The 26,699-nt window shown below is 40.4% G+C and overlaps 2 non-coding genes across 2 annotated transcripts; both read left to right on the forward strand.

The window, feature by feature from the left end:
• Positions 1-4,296: 4,296 nt before the first annotated feature.
• Positions 4,297-4,404, forward strand: LOC148566647 (small nucleolar RNA R71). Its single transcript, XR_015881766.1, has one exon. It is a non-coding gene; the product is annotated as a small nucleolar RNA R71 (small nucleolar RNA).
• Positions 4,405-13,467: 9,063 nt separating this feature from the next.
• Positions 13,468-13,575, forward strand: LOC148566648 (small nucleolar RNA R71). The gene has a single exon (XR_015881767.1). It is a non-coding gene; the product is annotated as a small nucleolar RNA R71 (small nucleolar RNA).
• The last annotated feature ends 13,124 nt before the right edge of the window (positions 13,576-26,699 follow it).

Below are 26,699 nucleotides of genomic sequence, written 5' to 3' on the forward strand. Positions count from 1 at the left end.
ATCCTTTTTATTTGCCCTTGCCTTTTGGTTTTAAGGGTTATTGGCTTTTTCTGCTTGCTTTTTCTTTCTATTTTTTTTCTACATTTTTTTTTCGCCTATTTTTTTTTCTGCAAGCTTTGTTCTTTGCTGCTTTTTCTTGCTTCAAGAATCATTTTTATGATTTTTCAGATTATCAAATAACATGTCTCCTAGTCATCATTATTTCAAGAGCCAACATATTTAACATTCTTAAACAACAACTTCAAAAGACATATGCACTGTTCAAGCATACATTCAGAAAACAAGAAGCATTGTCACCACATCAATATAATTAAGCTAAGTTCAAGGATAAATTCGAAACTCATGTACTTCTTGTTCTTTTGAATTAAAACATTTTTCATTTAAGAGAGGTGATGGATTCATAGGACATTTATAACTTTAAGACAAAGTTACTACTACTAATGATCATGTAATGAAGGCACAAACATAGATAAGCACATAACATAGAAAACGAAAAACAGAAGAGTTAAGAACAAGGAATGAATCCACCTTAGTGATGGTGGCGTTTCCTTCTTGAGGAACCAATGATGTCCTTGAGCTCTTCTATGTCTCTTCCTTGTCTTTGTTGCTCCTCCCTCATTGCTTTTTGATCTTCTCTTATTTCATGAAGCATGATGGAGTGCTCTTGATGTTCCACCCTTAGTTGTCCCATATTGGAACTCAATTCTCCTAGGGAGGTGTTGATTTGCTCCCAATAGTTTTGTGGAGGAAAGTGCATTTGAGGCATCTCAGGGATCTCATGGTAATGAGCTTCATACGCCTCTTGAGCTCCATGAGTGGGCTCTCTTGCTTGCTCCATCTTTTTCTTAGTGATGGGCTTGTCCTCTTTGATGAGGATATCTCCCTCTATGTCAATCCCAGCCGAATTGCATAGGTGGCAAATAAGGTGAGGAAAGGCTAACCTTGCCATAGTGGAAGACTTGTCAGCCACCTTGTAGAGTTCTTGAGGTATAATCTCATGAACTTCCACCTCTTCTCCAATCATGATGCTATGGATCATGTTGTTCCGGTCTATAGTAACTTCAGACCGGTTGCTAGTGGGAATGATTGAGCATTGAATGAACTCCAACCATCCTCTAGCTACAGGCTTGAGTTCCAATCTTCTTAGTTGAACCGGCTTGCCTTTGGAGTCAATCTTCCATTGAGCTCCTTCTACACATATGTCCATAAGGACTTGGTCCAACCTTTGATCAAATTTGACTCTCCTTGTGTAGGGGCGTGCGTTCTCTTCCATGTATGGCAAGTTGAACGCCAACCTCACATTTTTCGGACTAAAATCTAAGTATTTCCCCCGAACCATTGTAACATAGTTCTTTGGATCCGGGTTCTTACTTTGATCATGGTTCTCGGTGATCCATGCATTGGCATAGAACTCTTGAACCATTAGGATGCCGACTTGTTGGATGGGATTTGTTAGGACTTCCCAACCTCTTCTTTGAATTTCATGTCGGATCTCCGGATACTCATTTCTTTTGAGTTTAAAAGGGACCTCAGGGATCACCTTCTTCTTGGCCACAACATCATAGAAGTGGTCTTGATGGGCTTTGGAGATGAATCTTTCCATCTCCCATGACTCGGATGTGGAAGCTTTTGTCTTCCCTTTCCCTCTTCTAGAGGATTCTCCGGTCTTAGATGCCATCAATGGTAATGGAAAAACAAAAAAGCTATGCTTTTTACCAAACCAAACTTAGAATATTGCTCGCCCTCGAGCAATAAACAAAAGAATAGAAGAGGAAGAAGAAGAAATATGGAGGGGGAGAGGGAGATGTGGTTTCGGCCAACAGGAGTGTAGAGGGGTGTGTTGTGTGAATTTGATGAAGAATGGAGGTCTTTATATAGGGAAGGGAGGGGGGGTTAAGGTTCGGCCATATGGGTGGGTTTGGGTGGGAAATTGGTTTTGAATTTTGAAGGTAGGTGGAGTTTATGAGGTAGGTTTATGGGGAAGAGTGGATGGATGTGAGTGGTGAAGAGGTGATGGGGAAGAGAGATTGAGGTGATTGGTGAAGGGTTTTTGGGGAAGAGTGTTTATGGGGTTGTGTGAAAGAGAGTGGTGAGAAGAAGTGAGTGGAGGTAGGTAGGGATCCTGTGGGGTCCACAGATCCTGAGTGGATCCTGTGGGGTCCACAGATCCTGAGGTGTTCAAGGAATTACATCCCTGCACCCATTAGGCATGTAAAAATGCCTTTGTACCCAACTCTGGGCGTTCAGCGCCAGGTTGGTGGCCATTTTGGGCGTTCAGCGCCCATTTGTGTGCCATTTCTGGCGTTGAACGCCAGAACCATGCCTGTTCTGGCGTTCAGCGCCCAGAAGCTGCCCATTTTGGGCGTTCAGCGCCAGAACCATGCTCTGTTCTGGCGCTGAACGCTAGACAGATGCTCCTCCAGGGTGTGATTTTTCTTCTACTGTTTTTGATTCCGTTTTCAATTTTTATATTTATTTTGTGACTCCACATGATCATGAACCTAAGAAAACATGAAAAACAATAAAAATAAGAATTAGATAGACATTGGGTTGCCTCCCAACAAGCGCTTCTTTAATGTCAATAGCTTGACAGTGGGCTCTCATGGAGCCTCACAGATGTGCAGAGCTTTGTTGAGACTCTCCAACACCAAACTTAGAGTTTGGATATGGGAGTTCAACACCAAACTTAGAGTTTGGTTGTGGCCTCCCAACACCAAACTTAGAGTTTGACTGTGGGGGCTCTGGTTGACTCTGCTTGGAGAGAAGCTTTTTCTGCTTCCTCTCCATAGTTGTAGAGGGAGATCCTTGAGTTTTAAACACAAGGAAGTCCTCATTCCATTGAAGGACTATTTCACCTCTGTCAACCTCAATCACAGCTCTTGCTGTGGCCAGGAAAGGTCTTCCTAAGATGATGGATTCATCCTCTTCCTTTCCAGTATCCAGGACTATGAAATCAGTAGGTATGTAAAGGCCTTCAACCTTTACTAACACATCTTCTACTTGTCCATAAGCCTGTTTTCTTGAGCTGTCTGCCATCTCTAGTGAGATTTTAGCAGCTTGCACCCCATAGATTCCCAGTTTCTCTATTACAGAGAGGGGCATGAGGTTTATTCCTGAACCAAGGTCACACAGAGCCTTAAAGATCATGGTGCCTATGGTACAGGGTATTATGAACATTCTAGGATCCTGTTTCTTCTGAGGCAATGTCAGTTGATCCAGATCACTTAGTTCATTGATGAACAAGGGAGGTTCAACTTCCCAAGTATCAATGCCAAATAATTTGGCATTCAGCTTCATGATTGCACCAAGAAACTTGGCAGTTTGCTCTTCAATAACATCCTCATTCTCTTCAGAAGAGGAATACTCAGCAGAGCTCATGAAGGGCATAAGGAGGTTCAATGGAATCTCTATGGTCTCTAGATGAGCCTCAGAGTCCTTTGGTTCCTCAGAGGGAAGCTCCTTATTGACCACTGGACGTCCCAGGAGGTCTTCCTCCTTGGGATTCACATCCTCTCCTCTCCTCTCAGGTTCGGCCATGATGCTTATGTCAATGGCCTTGCACTCTCCTTTTGGATTCTCTTCTGTATTGCTTGGGAGATTACTAGGAGGGATTTCAGTGATCCTTTTACTCAGCTGGCCCACTTGTGCTTCCAGATTTCTAATGGAAGACCTTGTTTCATTCATGAAACTTACAGTAGCCTTAGATAGATCAGAGACTAGATTTGCTAAATTAGAAGCATTTTGTTCAGAGTTCTCTGTCTGTTGCTGAGTTGATGATGGAAAAGGCTTGCTATTGCTAAACCTGTTTCTTCCACCATTATTAAAGCCTTGTTGGGGCTTTTGATCCTTCCATGAGAAATTTGGATGATTTCTCCATGTTGAGTTATAGGTGTTTCCATAAGGTTCACCTAAGTAATTTACCTCTGCTATTGCAGGGTTCTCAGGATCATAGGCTTCTTCTTCAGAAGATGCCTCTTGAGTACTGTTGGATGCAGCTTGCATTCCATGCAGACTCTGAGAGATCATATTGACTTGCTGAGTCAATATTTTATTATGAGCCAATATGGCATTCAGAGTATCAACTTCAAGAACTCCCTTCTTTATAGGCGTCCCATTGTTCACAGGATTCCTTTCAGAAGTGTACATGAACTGGTTATTAGCAACCATGTCAATGAGTTCTTGAGCTTCTGCAGGCATTTTCTTTAGGTGAATGGATCCGCCTGCAGAAGTGTCCAGTGACATCTTTGATAGCTCAGATAAACCATCATAGAATATATCCAGGATGGTCCATTCTGAAAGCATGTCAGAAGGACACTTTTTGGTCAACTGTTTGTATCTTTCCCAAGCTTCATAGAGGGATTCACCTTCTTTCTGTCTGAAGGTTTGAACATCAGCTCTAAGCTTGCTCAGCTTTTGAGGAGGAAAGTACTTGGCTAAGAAAGCCGTGACCAGCTTATCCCAAGAGTTCAGGCTGTCTTTGGGTTGAGAATCCAACCATAATCTAGCTCTGTCTCTTACAGCAAAAGGGAAAAGCATGAGCCTGTAGACTTCAGGATCTACTCCATTAGTCTTAAAAGTATCACATATCTGCAAGAATTCAGTTAAGAACTGAAAAGGATCTTCAGATGGAAGTCCATGAAACTTGCAGTTCTGCTGCATCAGAGAAACTAATTGAGGTTTCAGCTCAAAGTTGTTTGCTCCAATGGCAGGAATGGATATGCTTCTTCCATGTAAATTGGAATTAGGTGCAGTAAAGTCACCAAGCATTCTCCTTGCATTGTTGTTGGGTTCGGCTGCCATCTCCTTTACTTGTTCGAAATTTTCAATCAAGTTGTCTCTAGATTGTTGTAATTTAGCTTCTCTTAATTTTCTCTTCAGAGTCCTTTCAGGTTCTGGATCAGCTTCAACAAGAATGCCTTTTTCTCTGTCCCTGCTCATAAGAAAGAGGAGAGAAAAAGAAAAGAAGAGGAATCCTCTATGTCACAGTAAAGAGGTTCCTTATTGTTAGTAGAAGAAAAGAAGAAGAAATTCGAACACAGATAGAGGAGGGGGTTCGAATTTGGTGATGATGTGAGGAAGAGATGTTAGTAGATGAATAAATAAATAAAATAAGATGAGAGAGAAGGAGGGAATTTTCGAAAATTATTTTTGAAAAGGAGTTAGTGATTTTTGAAAATTGGTTTTTGAAAATTGTTAGTAATTTTCGAGAATTAAGATTTAAAATTTAAAATAATAGAAAAGGGGGAAGATATTTTCGAAAAATGAGAGAAAGAGAGTTAGTTCGGTGGTTTTGAAAAAGTTAAGAAACAAACAAAAAGTTAGTTAGTTAGTTGAAACAAATTTTGAAAAGGTAAGAAGTTAGGAAGTTAGAAAAGATATTTTGAAAAGATATTTTTGAAAAAGATAAGATGAGAAGATATTTTTGAAAAGATATGATAGAAATTAGTTTTGAAAAAAAGATTTGATTTTTAAAATCTCAATTAATGACTTGATTCACAAGAAATCACAAGATATGATTCTAGAACTTAAAGTTTGAATCTTTCTTAACAAGCAAGTAACAAACTTCAAATTTTTGAATCAAAACATTAATTGATTATGTTATTTTTGAAAATTTGATATAAAAATAAGAAAAAGATTTTTGAAAAATATTTTTGGAATTTTTTCGAAAATAACTAAGAATTTTGAAAAAGATTTGATTTTTGAAAAAGATTTTGAAAAAGATAAGATTTTCAAATTGAAACTTTGATTTGACTCATAAGAAACAACTTGATTTTAAAAATTTTTGAGAAAGTCAACTCAAATTTTCGAATTTGATGAGAGAAAAAAGGGGAAGATATTTTTTTTAATTTTTGAAATTTTTATGATGAGAGAGAAAAAACAAGTAAAATAATGCAATGCATGAAATTTTTAGATCAAAACATGTGATGCATGCAAGAATGCTATGAATGTCAAGATGAACACCAAGAACACTTTGAATGTCAAGATGAACATCATAGACACAATTTTGAAAAATTTTTAATGCAAAGAAAACATGCAAGACACCAAACTTAGAATTCTTTAATGCTTAGGCACTCAGAATTCAAGAATGCATATGATAAACAAGAAAAGACACAAAACAAAAAATCATCAAGATCAAACAAGAAGACTTACCAAAAACAACTTGAAGATCATGAAGAACACTATGAATGCATGAAATTTTCGAAAAATGCTAGATGCATATGCAAGTGACACCAAACTTATGATATGACTCAAGACTCAAACAAGAAACAGAAAAATATTTTTGATTTTTATGATTTTCTAATTTTTTGGATTTTTTTTTTCGAAAATTATATGAAAAAGAAAAATAAGGATTCCAAAATTTTTAATATGAATTCCAGAAATTTTGCATTCTTAGTCTAAAGCTTCAGTCCAGGAATTAGACATGGCTCACTAGCCAGCCAAGCTTTCAATGAAAGCTCCAGTCCAAAACACTAGACATGGCCAATGGCCAGCCAAGCTTTAGCATGTAACACCAGAGTATATTGCTCTTGATAACAAATTGTTGTTCATCATTTATCAAGTATGTAACTTACCTCTGATGGTTTGGAAGCCTCAGTCCAAAGAATTTAGACATGGCTTTACAGCCAGCCAGGCTTCACATGCTTCATGAAACACTAGAATTCATTCTTAAAAATCTTGAATAAAATTTTTGAAAACATTTTTATTTTTTTCGAAAACAGATGAGAGATTTTTGAAAATATTTTTTTTTTTGAAAAATTTTTGAAAACAAAACGAAAAGAAAATTACCTAATCTGAGCAATAAGATGAACCGTCAGTTGTCCAAACTCAAACAATCCCCGACAATGGCGCCAAAAACTTGATGCACGACATTGTGATCTCCAGGCTCGAACAAATCCTGGTAATGGCTCCAAAGCTTGGTGCTCTGATCTTAATTCATAATTGTCACAACTTCGATACAACTAACCAGCAAGTACACTGGGTCGTCCAAGTAATACCTTACGTGAGTAAGGGTCGAATCCCACGGAGATTGTTGGTATGAAGCAAGCTATGGTCACCTTGTAAATCTCAGTCAGGCAGATATAAAGTGATAATGGTGTTTTCGAATATTATATAATAGAATAGGGATAGAGATACTTATGTAATTCATTGGTAAGAATCTCAGATAAGCGGATGGAGATGCTTTTCGTTCCTCTGAACCTCTGCTTTCCTGCTATCTTCATCCAATCAGTCTTACTCCTTTCCATGGCTGGCTTTATGTGATACATCACCACTGTCAATGGCTACTTTCGGTCATCTCACGGGAAAATGATCCAATGCCCTGTCACGGCACGGCTAATCGTCTGGAGGCATCACCCTTGTCAATGGCTTCATCTTATCCTCTCAGTGAATAATATGCTCACGCACCCTGTCACGGCACGGCTATTCATCTGTCGGTTCTCGATCATGCTGGAATAGGATTTACTATCCTTTTGCGTCTGTCACTAACGCCCTGCAATCGCGAGTTAGGAGCTCGTCACAGTCATTCAATCATTGAATCCTACTCGGAATACCACAGACAAGGTTTAGACTTTCTGGATTCTCTTGAATGCCGCCATCATTCTACCTTACGCCACGAAGATTCTGGTTAGGAGATCTAAGAGATATTCATTCTAGCTTATTTCATGTAGAACAGAAGTGTTTGTCAGGCACGCGTTCATAAGGGAGAAGGATGATGAGCGTCACACATAATCATCACCTTCATCACGTTCTTGGGTATGAATGGATATCTTAGAAGCGAAATAAGATGAATTGAATAGAAAACAGTAGTACTTTGCATTAATCTTTGAGGAACAGCAGAGCTCCACACCTTAATCTATGGAGTGTAGAAACTCTACCGTGAAAATACATAAGTGAGAGGTCCAGGCATGGCCGAGATGGCCAGCCCCCTAAAACGTGATCAAAGGATCATAAGGTAATCCAAAGATGCCTAATACAATAGTAAAAGGTCCTATTTATAATAAACTAGCTACTAGGGTTTACATGAGTAAGTAATTGACGTATAAATCCACTTCCTGGGCCCACTTGGTGTGTGTTTGGGCTGAGCCTGAGTGTTGCACGTGTAGAGGTCCTCCTTGGAGTTGAACGCCAGTTTTAGTGCCAGTTTGGGCGTTCAACTCTGGTTTTGGCTCCTTTTCTGGCGCTGGACGCCAGATTTGGGTAGAAAGCTAGCGTTGAACGCCAGTTTACATCATCTATTATTGGCCAAAGTATGGACTATTATATATTGCTGGAAAGCCATGGATGTCTACTTTCCAACGCAATTGGAAGCGCGCCATTTTGAGTTCTGTAGCTCCAGAAAATCCACTTTGAGTGCTGGGAGGTCAGAATCCAACAGCATCAGCAGTCCTTTTTCAACCTCTGAATCTGATTTTTGCTCAAGTCCCTCAATTTCAGCCAGAAATTACCTGAAATCACAGAAAAATACACAAACTCATAGTAAAGTCCAGAAATGTGAATTTAACATAAAAACTAATGAAAACATCCCTAAAAGTAACTAGATTCTACTAAAAACATACTAAAAACAATGTCAAAAAGCGTATAAATTATCCGCTCATCACAACACCAAACTTAAATTGTTGCTTGTCCCCAAGCAACTGAAAATCAAATAGGATAAAAAGAAGAGAATATACTATAAATTCCAAACTATCAGTGAAACAGAGCTTCAGTCATATGAGCGGGACTTATAGCTTTTTGCCTCTTGAATAGTTTTGGCATCTCACTTTATCCATTGAAGTTTAGAATGATTGGCATCTATAGGAACTTCAGATTTCGAATAGTGTTATTGACTCTCCTAGTTCAGTATGATGATTCTTGAACACAGCTTCTTTATGAGTCTTGGCCGTGGCCCTAAGCACTTTGTTTTCCAGTATTACCACCGGATACATAATTGCCACAGACACATAATTGGGTGAACCTTTTCAGATTGTGACCCAGCTTTGCTAGAGTCCCCAATTAGAGGTGTCCAGGGTTCTTAAGCACACTCTTTTTTTTTTTTTTTTTTTTTTTTTTTTGCTTTGGACCTTGACTTTAACCGCTCAGTCTCAAGTTTTCACTTGACACCTACACGCCACAAGCACATGGTTAGGGACAGCTTGGTTTAGCCGCTTAGACCAGGATTTTATTCCTTTAGGCCCTCCTATCCACTGATGCTCAAAGCCTTGGGATCCTTTTTATTTGCCCTTGCCTTTTGGTTTTAAGGGTTATTGGCTTTTTCTGCTTGCTTTTTCTTTCTATTTTTTTTCTACATTTTTTTTCGCCTATTTTTTTTTCTGCAAGCTTTGTTCTTTGCTGCTTTTTCTTGCTTCAAGAATCATTTTTATGATTTTTCAGATTATCAAATAACATGTCTCCTAGTCATCATTCTTTCAAGAGCCAACATATTTAACATTCTTAAACAACAACTTCAAAAGACATATGCACTGTTCAAGCATACATTCAGAAAACAAGAAGCATTGTCACCACATCAATATAATTAAGCTAAGTTCAAGGATAAATTCGAAACTCATGTACTTCTTGTTCTTTTGAATTAAAACATTTTTCATTTAAGAGAGGTGATGGATTCATAGGACATTTATAACTTTAAGACAAAGTTACTACTACTAATGATCATGTAATGAAGGCACAAACATAGATAAGCACATAACATAGAAAACGAAAAACAGAAGAGTTAAGAACAAGGAATGAATTCACCTTAGTGATGGTGGCGTTTCCTTCTTGAGGAACCAATGATGTCCTTGAGCTCTTCTATGTCTCTTCCTTGTCTTTGTTGCTCCTCCCTCATTGCTTTTTGATCTTCTCTTATTTCATGAAGCATGATGGAGTGCTCTTGATGTTCCACCCTTAGTTGTCCCATATTGGAACTCAATTCTCCTAGGGAGGTGTTGATTTGCTCCCAATAGTTTTGTGGAGGAAAGTGCATTTGAGGCATCTCAGGGATCTCATGGTAATGAGCTTCATACGCCTCTTGAGCTCTATGAGTGGGCTCTCTTGCTTGCTCCATCTTTTTCTTAGTGATGGGCTTGTCCTCTTTGATGAGGATATCTCCCTCTATGTCAATCCCAGCCGAATTGCATAGGTGGCAAATGAGGTGAGGAAAGGCTAACCTTGCCATAGTGGAAGACTTGTCAGCCACCTTGTAGAGTTCTTGAGGTATAATCTCATGAACTTCCACCTCTTCTCCAATCATGATGCTATGGATCATGATGGCCCGGTCTATAGTAACTTCAGACCGGTTGCTAGTGGGAATGATTGAGCATTGAATGAACTCCAACCATCCTCTAGCTACAGGCTTGAGGTCCAATCTTCTTAGTTGAACCGGCTTGCCTTTGGAGTCAATCTTCCATTGAGCTCCTTCTACAGATATGTCCATAAGGACTTGGTCCAACCTTTGATCAAAGTTGACTCTCCTTGTGTAGGGGCGTGCGTTCTCTTCCATGTATGGCAAGTTGAACGCCAACCTCACATTTTCCGGACTAAAATCTAAGTATTTCCCCCGAACCATTGTAACATAGTTCTTTGGATCCGGGTTCTTACTTTGATCATGGTTCTCGGTGATCCATGCATTGGCATAGAACTCTTGAACCATTAGGATGCCGACTTGTTGGATGGGATTTGTTAGGACTTCCCAACCTCTTCTTTGAATTTCATGTCGGATCTCCGGATACTCATTTCTTTTGAGTTTAAAAGGGACCTCAGGGATCACCTTCTTCTTGGCCACAACATCATAGAAGTGGTCTTGATGGGCTTTGGAGATGAATCTTTCCATCTCTCATGACTCGGATGTGGAAGCTTTTGTCTTCCCTTTCCCTCTTCTAGAGGATTCTCCGGTCTTAGATGCCATCAATGGTAATGGAAAAACAAAAAAGCTCTGCTTTTTACCACACCAAACTTAGAATATTGCTCGCCCTCGAGCAATAAACAAAAGAATAGAAGAAGAATAAGAAGCAATATGGAGGGGGAGAGGGAGATGTGGTTTTGGCCAAGAGGAGTGTAGAGGGGTGTGTTGTGTGAATTTGATGAAGAATGGAGGTCTTTATATAGGGAAGGGAGGGGGGGTTAAGGTTCGGCCATATGGGTGGGTTTGGGTGGGAAATTGGTTTTGAATTTTGAAGGTAGGTGGAGTTTATGAGGTAGGTTTATGGGGAAGAGTGGATGGATGTGAGTGGTGAAGAGGTGATGGGGAAGAGAGATTGAGGTGATTGGTGAAGGGTTTTTGGGGAAGAGTGTTTATGGGGTTGTGTGAAAGAGAGTGGTGAGAAGAAGTGAGTGGAGGTAGGTGGGGATCCTGTGGGGTCCACAGATCCTGAGTGGATCCTGTGGGGTCCACAGATCCTGAGGTGTTCAAAGAATTACATCCCTGCACCCATTAGGCATGTAAAAATGCCTTTGTACCCAACTCTGGGCGTTCAGCGCCAGGTTGGTGGCCATTTTGGACGTTCAGCGCCCATTTGTGTGCCATTTCTGGCGTTGAATGCCAGAACCATGCCTGTTCTGGCGTTCAGCGCCCAGAAGCTGCCCATTTTGGGCGTTCAACGCCAGAACCATGCTCTGTTCTGGCGCTGAACGCTAGACAGATGCTCCTCCAGGGTGTGATTTTTCTTCTGCTGTTTTTGATTCCGTTTTCAATTTTTATATTTATTTTGTGACTCCACATGATCATGAACCTAAGAAAACATGAAAAACAATAAAAATAAGAATTAGATAGACATTGGGTTGCCTCCCAACAAGCGCTTCTTTAATGTCAATAGCTTGACAGTGGGCTCTCATGGAGCCTCACAGATGTGCAGAGCTTTGTTGAGACTCTCCAACACCAAACTTAGAGTTTGGATATGGGAGTTCAACACCAAACTTAGAGTTTGGTTGTGGCCTCCCAACACCAAACTTAGAGTTTGACTGTGGGGGCTCTGGTTGACTCTGCTTGGAGAGAAGCTTTTTCTGCTTCCTCTCCATAGTTGTAGAGGGAGATCCTTGAGTTTTAAACACAAGGAAGTCCTCATTCCATTGAAGGACTATTTCACCTCTGTCAACCTCAATCACAGCTCTTGCTGTGGCCAGGAAAGGTCTTCCTAAGATGATGGATTCATCCTCTTCCTTTCCAGTATCCAGGACTATGAAATCAGTAGGTATGTAAAGGCCTTCAACCTTTACTAACACATCTTCTACTTGTCTATAAGCCTGTTTTCTTGAGCTTTCTGCCATCTCTAGTGAGATTTTAGCAGCTTGCACCCCATAGATTCCCAGTTTCTCTATTACAGAGAGGGGCATGAGGTTTATTCCTGAACCAAGGTCACACAGAGCCTTAAAGATCATGGTGCCTATGGTACAGGGTATTATGAACTTTCCAGGATCCTGTTTCTTCTGAGGCAATGTCAGTTGATCCAGATCACTTAGTTCATTGATGAACAAGGGAGGTTCAACTTCCCAAGTATCAATGCCAAATAATTTGGCATTCAGCTTCATGATTGCACCAAGAAACTTGGCAGTTTGCTCTTCAGTAACATCCTCATTCTCTTCAGAAGAGGAATACTCAGATGGAATCTCTATGGTCTCTAGATGAGCCTCAGAGTCCTTTGGTTCCTCAGAGGGAAGCTCCTTATTGACCACTGGACGTCCCAGGAGGTCTTCCTCCTTGGGATTCACGTCCTCTCCTCTCCTCTCAGGTTCGGCCATGATGCTTATGTCAATGGCCTTGCACTCTCCTTTTGGATTCTCTTCTGTATTGCTTGGGAGATTACTAGGAGGGATTTCAGTGATCCTTTTACTCAGCTGGCCCACTTGTGCTTCCAGATTTCTAATGGAAGACCTTGTTTCATTCATGAAACTTACAGTAGCCTTAGATAGATCAGAGACTAGATTTGCTAAATTAGAATCATTTTGTTCAGAGTTCTCTGTCTGTTGCTGAGTTGATGATGGAAAAGGCTTGCTATTGCTAAACCTGTTTCTTCCACCATTATTAAAGCCTTGTTGGGGCTTTTGATCCTTCCATGAGAAATTTGGATGATTTCTCCATGTTGAGTTATAGGTGTTTCCATAAGGTTCACCTAAGTAATTTACCTCTGCTATTGCAGGGTTCTCAGGATCATAGGCTTCTTCTTCAGAAGATGCCTCTTGAGTACTGTTGGATGCAGCTTGCATTCCATGCAGACTCTGAGAGATCATATTAACTTGCTGAGTCAATATTTTATTCTGAGCCAATATGGCATTCAGAGTATCAACTACAAGAACTCCCTTCTTTATAGGCGTCCCATTGTTCACAGGATTCCTTTCAGAAGTGTACATGAATTGGTTATTAGCAACCATGTCAATGAGTTCTTGAGCTTCTGCAGGCGTTTTCTTTAGGTGAATGGATCCGCCTGTAGAAGTGTCCAGTGACATCTTTGATAGCTCAGATAAACCATCATAGAATATATCCAGGATGGTCCATTCTGAAAGCATGTCAGAAGGACACTTTTTGGTCAACTGTTTGTATCTTTCCCAAGCTTCATAGAGGGATTCACCTTCTTTCTGTCTGAAGGTTTGAACATCAGCTCTAAGCTTGCTCAGCTTTTGAGGAGGAAAGTACTTGGCTAAGAAAGCCGTGACCAGCTTATCCCAAGAGTTCAGGCTGTCTTTGGGTTGAGAATCCAACCATAATCTAGCTCTGTCTCTTACAGCAAAAGGGAAAAGCATGAGCCTGTAGACTTCAGGATCTACTCCATTAGTCTTAACAGTATCACATATCTGCAAGAATTCAGTTAAGAACTGAAAAGGATCTTCAGATGGAAGTCCATGAAACTTGCAGTTCTGCTGCATCAGAGAAACTAATTGAGGTTTCAGCTCAAAGTTGTTTGCTCCAATGGCAGGAATGGAGATGCTTCTTCCATGTAAATTGGAATTAGGTGCAGTAAAGTCACCAAGCATTCTCCTTGCATTGTTGTTGGGTTCGGCTGCCATCTCCTTTACTTGTTCGAAATTTTCAATCAAGTTGTCTCTAGATTGTTGTAATTTAGCTTCTCTTAATTTTCTCTTCAGAGTCCTTTCAGGTTCTGGATCAGCTTCAACAAGAATGCCTTTTTCTCTGTCCCTGCTCATAAGAAAGAGGAGAGAAAAATAAAAGAAGAGGAATCCTCTATGTCACAGTAAAGAGGTTCCTTATTGTTAGTAGAAGAAAAGAAGAAGAAATTCGAACACAGATAGAGGAGGGGGTTCGAATTTGGTGATGATGTGAGGAAGAGATGTTAGTAGATGAATAAATAAATAAAATAAGATGAGAGAGAAGGAGGGAATTTTCGAAAATTATTTTTGAAAAGGAGTTAGTGATTTTTGAAAATTGGTTTTTGAAAATTGTTAGTAATTTTCGAGAATTAAGATTTAAAATTTAAAATAATAGAAAAGGGGGAAGATATTTTCGAAAAATGAGAGAAAGAGAGTTAGTTAGGTGGTTTTGAAAAAGTTAAGAAACAAACAAAAAGTTAGTTAGTTAGTTGAAACAAATTTTGAAAAGGTAAGAAGTTAGGAAGTTAGAAAAGATATTTTGAAAAGATATTTTTGAAAAAGATAAGATGAGAAGATATTTTTGAAAAGATATGATAGAAATTAGTTTTGAAAAAAAGATTTGATTTTTAAAATCTCAATTAATGACTTGATTCACAAGAAATCACAAGATATGATTCTAGAACTTAAAGTTTGAATCTTTCTTAACAAGCAAGTAACAAACTTCAAATTTTTGAATCAAAACATTAATTGATTATGTTATTTTTGAAAATTTGATATAAAAATAAGAAAAAGATTTTTGAAAAATATTTTTGGAATTTTTTCGAAAATAACTAAGAATTTTGAAAAAGATTTGATTTTTGAAAAAGATTTTGAAAAAGATAAGATTTTCAAATTGAAACTTTGATTTGACTCATAAGAAACAACTTGATTTTAAAAATTTTTGAAAAAGTCAACTCAAATTTTCGAATTTGATGAGAGAAAAAAGGGGAAGATATTTTTTTGATTTTTGAAATTTTTATGATGAGAGAGAAAAAACAAGTAAAATAATGCAATGCATGAAATTTTTAGATCAAAACATGTGATGCATGCAAGAATGCTATGAATGTCAAGATGAACACCAAGAACACTTTGAATGTCAAGATGAACATCATAGACACAATTTTAAAAAATTTTTAATGCAAAGAAAACATGCAAGACACCAAACTTAGAATTCTTTAATGCTTAGGCACTCAGAATTCAAGAATGCATATGATAAACAAGAAAAGACACAAAACAAAAAATCATCAAGATCAAACAAGAAGACTTACCAAAAACAACTTGAAGATCATGAAGAACACTATGAATGCATGAAATTTTCGAAAAATGCTAGATGCATATGCAAGTGACACCAAACTTATGATATGACTCAAGACTCAAACAAGAAACAGAAAAATATTTTTGATTTTTATGATTTTCTAATTTTTTTGGATTTTTTTTTCGAAAATTATATGAAAAAGAAAAATAAGGATTCCAAAATTTTTAATATGAATTCCAGGAATCTTGCATTCTTAGTCTAAAGCTTCAGTCCAGGAATTAGACATGGCTCACTAGCCAGCCAAGCTTTCAATGAAAGCTCCAGTCCAAAACACTAGACATGGCCAATGGCCAGCCAAGCTTTAGCATGTAACACCAGAGTATATTGCTCTTGATAACAAATTGCTGCTCATCATTTATCAAGTATGTAACTTACCTCTGATGGTTTGGAAGCCTCAGTCCAAAAGAATTTAGACATGGCTTTACAGCCAGCCAGGCTTCACATGCTTCATGAAACACTAGAATTCATTCTTAAAAATCTTGAATAAAATTTTTGAAAACATTTTTATTTTTTTCGAAAACAGATGAGAGATTTTTGAAAATATTTTTTTTTTTGAAAAATTTTTGAAAACAAAACGAAAAGAAAATTACCTAATCTGAGCAATAAGATGAACCGTCAGTTGTCCAAACTCAAACAATCCCCGGCAACGGCGCCAAAAACTTGATGCACGACATTGTGATCTCCAGGCTCGAACAAATCCTGGTAATGGCTCCAAAGCTTGGTGCTCTGATCTTAATTCATAATTGTCACAACTTCGATACAACTAACCAGCAAGTGCACTGGGTCGTCCAAGTAATACCTTACGTGAGTAAGGGTCGAATCCCACGGAGATTGTTGGTATGAAGCAAGCTATGGTCACCTTGTAAATCTCAGTCAGGCAGATATAAAGTGATAATGGTGTTTTCGAATATTATATAATAGAATAGGGATAGAGATACTTATGTAATTCATTGGTAAGAATCTCAGATAAGTGGATGGAGATGCTTTTCGTTCCTCTGAACCTCTGCTTTCCTGCTATCTTCATCCAATCAGTCTTACTCCTTTCCATGGCTAGCTTTATGTGATACATCACCACTGTCAATGGCTACTTTCGGTCATCTCACGGGAAAATGATCCAATGCCCTGTCACGGCACGGCTAATCGTTTGGAGGCATCACCCTTGTCAATGGCTTCATCTTATCCTCTCAGTGAATAATATGCTCACGCACCCTGTCACGGCACGGCTATTCATCTGTCGGTTCTCGATCATGCTGGAATAGGATTTACTATCCTTTTGCGTCTGTCACTAACGCCCTGCAATCACGAGTTAGGAGCTCGTCACAGTCATTCAATCATTGAATCCTACTCGGAATACCACAGACAAGGTTTAGACTTTCCGGATTCTCTTGAATGCCGCCATCATTCTAGCTTACGCCACGAAGATTCTGGTTAGGAGATCTAAGAGATATTCATTCTAGCTTATTTCATGTAGAACAGAAGTGTTTGTCAGGCACGCGTTCATAAGGGAGAAGGATGATGAGCGTCACACATAATCATCACCTTCATCACGTTCTTGGGTATGAATGGATATCTTAGAAGCGAAATAAGATGAATTGAATAGAAAACAGTAGTACTTTGCATTAATCTTTGAGGAACAGCAGAGCTCCACACCTTAATCTATGGAGTGTAGAAACTCTACCGTGAAAATACATAAGTGAGAGGTCCAGGCATGGCCGAGATGGCCAGCCCCCTAAAACGTGATCAAAGGATCATAAGGTAATCCAAAGATGCCTAATACAATAGTAAAAGGTCCTATTTATAATAAACTAACTACTAGGGTTTACATGAGTAAGTAATTGACGTATAAATCCACTTCCTGGGCCCACTTGGTGTGTGTTTGGGCTGAGCCTGAGTGTTGCACGTGTAGAGGTCCTCCTTGGAGTTGAACGCCAGTTTTAGTGCCAGTTTGGGCGTTCAACTCTGGTTTTGGCTCCTTTTCTGGCGCTGGACGCCAGATTTGGGTAGAAAGCTGGCGTTGAACGCCAGTTTACGTCATCTATTCTTGGCCAAAGTATGGACTATTATATATTTCTGGAAAGCCCTGGATGTCTACTTTCCAACGCAATTGGAAGCGCACCATTTCGAGTTCTGTAGCTCCAGAAAATCCACTTTGAGTGCAGAGAGGTCAGAATCCAACAGCATCAGCAGTCCTTTTTTCAACCTCTGAATCTGATTTTTGCTCAAGTCCCTCAATTTCAGCCAGAAATTACCTGAAATCACAGAAAAACACACAAACTCATAGTAAAGTCCAGAAATATGAATTTAACATAAAAACTAATGAAAACATCCCTAAAAGTAACTAGATTCTACTAAAAATATACTAAAAATAATATCAAAAAGCGTATAAATTATCCGCTCATCAGTGTAGTATTGTGCTTCTCTTTTTAGATTCTTTGCTTCCTTTACTTCTGCGGGGAGCGTTCCTGACTTGAGGTAGTTGATTATGGGGATCATCCAGTCTTGGTCCTGGCCTGTTATGTTTAGGACTTTTTCTGTTTCCGAGATTGATGGGTTCTGTAGCATTTCCTGGATGAGGCTTCTATTATTGCCTCCTGGTTTGGTGTTAGCCAGCTTTGAGAGTGCGTCAGCTCGAGCATTTTGCTCGCGGGGTATGTGGCAGATCTTGTATTCCCCGAATTGTTCGAGCTGTTGCTTGGTTTTATCCAGGTATGTTTTATCCAGGTATCTTTTCATGATGGGATCTTTGGCTTGGTAGCTCCCTGCTATCTGTGATGTGACTACTTGCGAATCACTATAGATGTTGAGTTTTTGCGCTCCCACTTCTTCAGCCAGTTTCAAGCCAGCTAGTAACGCTTCATATTCCGCCTGGTTATTTGAAGCCGGGAATCCGAACTTGAGGGAAAGCTCAACTTGGGCTCCCTGGTTGCTTTCTATTATCACTCCTGCGCCACTTCCTGTTTTGTTTGAAGATCCATCCATATACAAATTCCACTCTATGGGGGCCTCTAGGGCATCTGTGAACTCGGCGATAAAATCGGCTAGGTATTGTGATTTGATGGCGGTCCGAGCTTCATATTGGAAGTCAAATTCTGACAGCTCGGCTGCCCATTGTAGAATTCTACCGGCTAAATCCGTTTTCTGTAGTATTCCTTTTAAGGGCTGATTAGTTCGAACTTTGATGGTGTGGGCCTGGAAGTAGGGGCGGAGTCGCCGAGATGTTAAGACGAGAGTGTAAGCAAACTTTTCTATTTTCTGATAGTTCAGCTCGGATCCCTGTAGTGCTTTGCTAATGAAGTAGATGGGTTGTTGCCCGTTTTCGCTTTCTCGGATCAATGCTGATGCTATTGCTTTTTCTCCTACTGCAAGATATAGTATGAGTGGTTCTCCCTCTTGAGGTCGGGATAGGATAGGTGGCTGTCCTAAAAACTTCTTAAAGTCTTGGAACGCTTGTTCGCATTCTGTCGTCCATTCGAACTGTTTTCCTTTTCTTAAAGTTGCATAGAAGGGGAGAGATCTTATTGCAACTCCTGCTAAGAATCGGGATAGGGCGGCCAGCCTCCCGTTGAGTTGCTGTACTTCTTTCATGCAGGTTGGGCTCTTCATGTTCAATATGGCCTGGCATTTATCTGGGTTTGCTTCAATTCCCGTTGTGTGAGCATGAAGCCTAAGAATTTTCCTGCTTCTACCGCGAAGGTGCATTTAGCTGGATTGAGTCGCATACCATGTTTCCTGATGGTGTCGAACACTTGGGCTAGGTCGGTCAACAGTGTCTGTTCGCTTTTTGATTTAATTAGCATGTCGTCCACATAAACTTCCATGATTTTCCCGATGTGCTCCGAGAAGACTTTATTCATCAATCTTTGATAAGTGGCTCCTGCGTTATTAAGGCCGAAAGGCATTATAATGTAGCACTAGTTTGCCTTTGGCGTTAAGAACGAAGTCTTTTCCTGGTCCGGTGGGTACATGGGGATTTGGTTGTATCCCGAATACGCATCCATAAACGAGAGATATTTATATCCAGAGGAAGCGTCTACCAGAGCGTCGATACTCGGGAGTGGGTATGGATCTTTTGGGCAAGCTTTGTTGAGATCTGTATAATCGGTGCACATTCGCCACTTCCCGTTTGATTTCTTCACCAAGACAACGTTGGCTAGCCATAGTGGGTATTTGACTTCTCTTATAAATCCAGCTTCCAATAGTGCCTGCACTTGCTCTTCCACAGCCTGGGATCGCTCTGGCCCGAGCTTTCTTCGTCTCTGTTGTACTGGTCGAGATCCTGGATAGACTGCCAACTTGTGACACATTAGCTTAGGGTCTATACCTGGCATGTCTGCAGCTTTCCATGCAAACAGGTCGGCATTATCTCGCAAAAATTGTATTAGCAGTTCTTTTAGATCTCCTTTGAGGATTGTGCCGATATTAGTTGTTTTTTCCGAGGTGTCTCCGATCTGAATTTTTTCTATCTCGCCCTCTGGTTGGGGACGGAACTCCTTTCGTCGTTGAACTCCGCCCAGTTCAATTGTGTGGAACTCTTCTCCTTTGCCTCTGAGGTTGAGGCTCTCGTTGTAACAGCGACGCGCCATCCTCTGGTCTACTTTTATTGTAGCTATTCCTTTTGGAGTTGGGAATTTCATGCATAGGTGTGGGGTCGAGACTATTGCGCTGAGTTGGTTGAGCGTGGTCCAACCTATGAGAGCGTTGTAGGCTGAGCTTACGCTGACTACGATGTAGTCTATTTTGAGAGTTCTTGATTGGTCTCCTTTTCCAAAGGTTGTATGCAGTGGTATGTATCCTAGTGGTCGAACCGGAGTGTCTCCTAACCCGAACAAACTGTTTGGATACGCTTTAAGTTCTTTTTCTTCTAAGCCGAGCTTATCGAAGGCTGTTTTGAATAAGATGTTGGCAGAACTCCCTTGGTCTATTAATGTCCGGTGTAGGTTGGCGTTTGCCAAGATGACGGTGATAACCATAGGATCGTCATATCCGGTAATGATACCAGTTGCATCCTCTTTAGTAAATGTTATTGCTGGGATGCTGAGTGCTTCTTCCTCTCCTTCGACGTGGTATATCTCTTTGAGGTATCTCTTACGAGAGGATTTGGAGATTCCTCCTGCTGCGAAACCGCCATGTATCATATGGACGTGTCTTTCTGACGTCCGAGGTGATCGTTCTGTTCGTTCGGTATCATCATCCCTTCGTCTCTTTCTTTGCTCGTCATCTCGGATGGCCAGGAATCGATCTAGTTTTCCTTCCCTTACCAATTTTTCTATTATGTTTTTTAAATCGAAGCATTCGTTAGTGGAGTGTCCCCAGACCCGATGATATTCGCAATACTCTTTTCGGTTTCCTCCTCCCTTTTTGCCTTTAAGTGGCCGAGCTGGGGGCATTTTTTCCGTGTGGCAGACTTCTTTATATATTTCGACCAGTGATGCCCTAAGAGGAGTGTAGTTATGGTACTTCTTAATTTTCTCTCCTTGCCTGTCGTCTTTTCTTTTGGATTCTTTGTCTCTATCACGGTAGGAAGCTCCCGATTTTGAGGACTCTCCTAGACGAGCGTTTTCTTCCATATTGATATAATTTTCTGCTCTCTCCTGAACTTCGTCGAGGGCAGTCGGGTACTTTTTTGATATAGATTGGATGAAAGGTCCCTCTCGTAGGCCATTGATGAGTCCCATGATTGCGGCTTCCGTGGGTAAACTTTGTATGTCCATGCATGTTTTGTTGAATCTTTCCATGTAGTTGCGAAGGCTCTCCCGATCTCCTTGTTTGATTCCTAATAAACTGGGGGCGTGCTTAGCTTTATCCTTTTGAATGGAAAATCTGGCTAAGAATTTCTTAGCTAAGTCGTCGAAACTTGAGATGGATTTTGGTGGTAAGTTGTCGAACCACCGCATAGCTGTCTTTGTCAGAGTTGTTGGGAAGGCTTTACAGTGAATGGCGTCTAGGGCGTCAGTAAGATACATTCTGCTTCTGAAGTTACTGAGATGGTGGTTAGGATCCGTGGTGCCGTCATATAGAGCCATATCCGGGAGTTTGAAGTCTTTTGGAATTTTGGTTTTCATGATTTCCCTAGTGAAGGGGTATTGTTCTTTGTGCGAATTCTCTTCGAGATTAGCGCGAGGGGCTTTTGATTTGAGATCGGCTTCCAATTGCTGCAGTTTTTCTTCCAACTCCCGACGTCGCCGCATCTCTCTTTGTAGATCTCTTCCGATTTCCCTTTGTTGGTGGGTTTCTTTTTCCAGTTGTGTTAGGCGATCTAGGAGTGCTTCTATGGCCCCTGAATTTGGCGAGTCTTTGTCTTGGTTGGTCTCCGGAGCGTCTTGTAGCGTGACGTTCGCGTTTTTGTGCGGTGTTCGATCCTCCAGACCTGAATCGTGATCGTTGTCATGGTTGTCCGCCATGGTGATGGGATGACTTTCAGGTTCCCCGGCAACGGCGCCAATGTTCCGTGGGTTACCTGAAACTAGAGGTCGATCTCGGATGAGATCTTCTGTACTGGTCGGAGATGACGTGTCTGGCTGGCTGGTGGCGGCCGGAGCTGTTGTGTCCGAGTTGTTGGACTTGCTGCACTGCTGATCCTTGGTCACCGGAGGGTGGGGGGTACCTGCAAGAGACTCCGATGCTTAAGTTAGCATGGGTATTAAACAGGTTTTATGTTGAATCAGAGTATGAGTTATACCTGGGTGCTCCAGTGTATTTATAGTAGTTGTAGAGTGACCTTTCTGAATAAGATAAGTTAGTTATCTTATCTTATCTTTATCTTTGAGTTGAGGTCAGCTTATCTTCAAGGGAACCGCCCTTATCTCTTATAGGCTTGGACAGCCTTTGGACTTGGGTCGTGTTCCTCTACTTGGGCCCTTTTATGGGCTTTCCTGTCAACTTGACCGAGTTCTTTAAGAAGAAGTCGATCCGCTTGACCTGAAGAGGTCGATCGCTTTGTCGTCGATCATCCCAGGTCGGATAGCTCGACCTTGGGTATGAACACAAGGTAATAAGGTTCATCCCAGAGGAATACAATAGATAGCAAGTTAAAAAACTCATCTATGATGCTAAATACTACTTGTGGGATGAGCCATACCTTTTTAAAAGGTGCGCAGATGGTATAATCTGCTACTACGTGTCTGAGGAGGAAACGCAGAATATTCTATGGCATTGCCATGGCTCAGATTATGGAGGTCATTTTGGAGGTGAGCACACAGCCACCAAGGACCTTCAAAGCGGCATTTACTGGCCAATGCTCTTCAAGGACTCTAGAGAGTTTGTCCGCAACTGTGATAGTTGTCAACGGGCTGGCAATCTCCCTCATAATCACCAGATGCCTCAGCAAGGAATTTTAGAAACTAAGCTATTCTATTTATGGGAATAGACTTTATGGGCCCTTTTCCATCCTCATATTCAAACATGTACATCCTTGTGGCAGTGGATTATGTGTCTAAATGGGTTGAGGCAATCGCATCACACACCAATGACACCAAAGTGGTGATAAAATTTATCCAGAAGTATATTTTTAGCAGATTTGGTATCCCAAGGACACTGATCAGTGATAGAGGCACTCATTTCCGTAACAGACAACTTGACTCAATTCTGCATCGTTATGGTATTCACCACAGGGTGGCAACTCCATACCATCCGTAAAAAAATGGGCAAGTCGAGATCTCCAACAGAGAACTCAAAAGAATCCTGGAGAGAACAGTGAGCACCTCTAGAAAAGATTGGGCAAGGAAGCTTGATGATGCCCTCTTGGCATATAGAACAGCTTTCAAGACTCCTATTGGGATGTCCCCTTACCAACTGGTTTATGGCAATGCATGTCATTTACCAGTGGAACTGGAACACAGGGCCTATTGGGCGACCAGATTCCTCAACTTAGATGCCAAGGCAATAGGAGAAAAGAGGTTGCTCCAGTTGAATCAGTTGGATGAATTCCAACAAGCTGCATTTGAGAATGCTAAAATTTACAAGGAGAGGGCCAAGAAATGGCATGATAGGAAGATATCTTCCAGAGTCTTTGAGCATGGCCAGAAGGTCTTGCTCTTCAACTCCAAACTCAAGCTCTTCATAGGGAAGCTCAAGTCACGATGGACGGGACCTTATGTGATCACTGACGTGTCACCTTATGGTCGTATTGAGCTCCAAAACAGACACTCTGACGAAAGATTCACGTTAATGGACAGAAAGTCAAGCATTACCTGGGGGATGACATTGAGCAAGACACCTCTACACTACTACTTACATGACAGCAGTAATGTCAAGCTAATGACATTAAAGAAGCGCTTGTTGGGAGGCAACCCAACCATAAGTATCTTTTAGTTTATTTCAGTTTTGTCTCAGTTTAATTTTTTATTTTCAAGGTTTTCCCAGGTTTTCTAACGTTTGTGATCATGTGTAGCCATTACAACAGAAATAGAAATGGGTAGGCGAGAAACAGAACACCCTAGAGGGTGCCCCTTACTGGCGTTCAATGCCAGAAGGAGGAAGGGAGCATGGGCGTTCAACGCCCATAAGGGAGGCAGTCCTGGCGTTCAACGCCAACAGGGGACCAAGATCTCTTTGCTTGGGGACAAGCAAACTTTTAAGTTTGGTATTGCAAAGCGAGCTCTAGGTGTATACTATCATCAATGGCAGCAAAGGGAGCACAGCTTGAGCAACCATCAGCACTAAGGTTGTTGAGTATCATTCCCCCTTTCTTTGTGTTTTCAGTATTTCATTCTATATTTCTTTTTTTTTATTCTAGCTTTTGCATGATCACTCTTAGGATTTCTTTGCTTTAGTAATTTATTTTTGAAATTTCTATGGTTATAAGATATCCTATGTATCCCTCACCAAGCTTAAAAGAAAATTTATTTGAAAAAGAAAAGTGAGATACATAAACTCGAGTCATATAATAAGAGTAGTTTAATTATTTTAATGTGGTGGCTTTGATTTTACTTTCTGAATGCATGAATTGACAGTGCATATTTGATGTTGGAGTTAAGTGTATTGCTCTTTAAAGAATGATGGAAAAGGAGAAGTGTTATTGGTAATTTGAAAAATCCAAAAAAAAAAATTTGATTCTTAAAGCAAGAAACAGCAGCAAAATAAAAAAGAAAAAGTGAAAAAAAAACAAAAGAAACAAATAAAAAGAAAAAGCCAAAAGCTCTTAAAACCAAAAGGCAAGAGCAAGGATCCAAGGCTTTGAGTATCAATGGTTAGGAGGGTCTAAAGAAACAAAATCTTAGCCTAAAAAGTTCAAATGAGCTGCTTCCCCTAACTAAATGCTTGTGGTGTGAAGGTGTCAAGTGAAAAGCTTGAGACTGAACAGTTAAAGTTGTGATCCCAAAAGCAAAAGAGTGTGCCTAAGAACTCTGGACACCACTGTCTGGGACTTTAAGCAAAGCTAAAGTCGAATCCAAGGGTTCCCCCAGTTAAGTGTCTGTGGCGTTTATGTATCCGGTGGTAATAAGGGAAAACAAAACACTTAGGGTCACGGCCAGGCTCAAAAAGAAACTGTGTTCAAGAATCAAGAAGAACTAAACTAAGAGAGTCAATAATATCATCTGGATTCTGAGTTCCTAAAGATGTCAATACTTCTGAGCTTCAAAGGAAAGTGAGATGCCAAAATTGTTCAAAAGTAAATGGCAACTAGCCCCGCTCATCAATTGAAACTGAGCTTTATTGGAAACTTCAAGACTTATTGTATCTCTCTCTTCTTTTTAATCCTATTTTGTTGCTTGGGGATAAGTAATAGTTTAAGTTTGGTGTTCTGATGAGCGGATATTTTATACGCTTTTTGACATTGTTTTCATGCTGCTTTAGTTATGTTTTGTTGAGTTTTATTATGTTTTAGTAGGTTTTGGTGCAAAATTCACATTTTTGGATTCTACTTTGAGTTGTTGTGTTTTCTGATGATTTCAGGTAAATTCTGACTGAAATTGAAGAGTTTTGGCAAAGTCCAAGTTAGAGGCAAGGAAAGCATAGCAAATGTTGTCAGATTCTGACCTCAGTGCATTCAAAGGAAAATTTCTGGAGCTACAGAGGTCCAAATGACGTGCTCTCAACGGCCTTGAAAAGCTAACTTCTAGGGCTTTCCAGCAATATATAATAGTTTATACTTAACTTTGGAAATGATGGCCCAAAACGGGCGTTGAACGCCCAAATCACCCCCTGCCCGGCGTTCAACGCCCCAAAAGGAGCAAGCTCGGCGTTGAACACCCAAAATGGACCAAATCCGCCGTTCAACGCCCCAAGAGGAGTCCAAGCACGTGAATTCAACCCAAACTCAGACATAACACTCACCAAGTGGGCCTAAGAAGTGGATTTTCGCACCAGGAGTCCAGTTCATCTTATTTTTATAATCCTTAGTCATTAAATTAGTATATATAGACAAGAGTTCACCCTTGTTAGGAACTTTGGACCCTTTACACTTTTCATATTTTTTCCTGTAAATCATGAGCAACTAAACTTCCTAGGTTAAGGATAGGAGCTCTGCTCATCTCAATGGATTAATATTATTACTTTTCTACTTCAGTAAACGTTGTGATTCCATTCTATGATGCATTGTCGTTCTTCATCCTTATGAATCTGGGGTAGAACTGGCGTATGACCCCTTATTCTACATGAGTTCTTCTAAATCCTTGGCGGGAGAGTATTAAGCTGCAACTTGAGAATGCATCATAGATTCCAACACGTATCTAGGCTAATTTGGATAAGTGACATAAAATCTCGTTAGTCATGGATAACTGAGGTTTCTGTGGCGCTAAGGCTAGAGCCATAGAGCTTCATTCTCTGATTCGGAAGATCTGACCTTGTCTGTGGTATTTTGAGTAGGATCATCAGTGATTGAATGTGTGAGCTTCACCCTCGTTCAGATTGGATGACTATTGGCGTGGCGTTTGATGTGGATCTGAGGAGATGAATGACCATTGGCGGGGCGATGATCACTTACAGCCTTGTCATTAAATGAATCAATCGTTGTTGAAGTAGTCCATAAGAAGCATTAATCCAAAAGGATAAGTATCTCCGAGGCCTTAACTGTTTCTATATATTATCTCTTTAAGAATTGTCTTGATTTCTCTTTTTTATTTTCTTTATTATCTTATTTTATGCGCATTCAACAACAGCTACCTTTTCTATTTGCTTGACTAAGATCTGCAGGATAACCACTACTTGCTCAATCCAACAATTCTCGTGGGATCGACCCTCACTCACCTAAGGTATTACTTGGATGACCCGGTGCACTTGCCAGTCAAGCTATGCAGAGTTCTAAATTTTGCGCACCAGTGGCTTCATGAATTTATATTAAAGGTAGCTTCCTTAAAGGTCTGTCCAAATTGCCGAAGAAAGGAAAGGAAAC

Source organism: Arachis ipaensis, chromosome B4 (genome assembly GCF_059453495.1).
Source record: "Arachis ipaensis isolate K30076 ecotype BB chromosome B4, ASM5945349v1, whole genome shotgun sequence".
NCBI classification, from domain to species: Eukaryota; Viridiplantae; Streptophyta; class Magnoliopsida; order Fabales; family Fabaceae; genus Arachis; species Arachis ipaensis.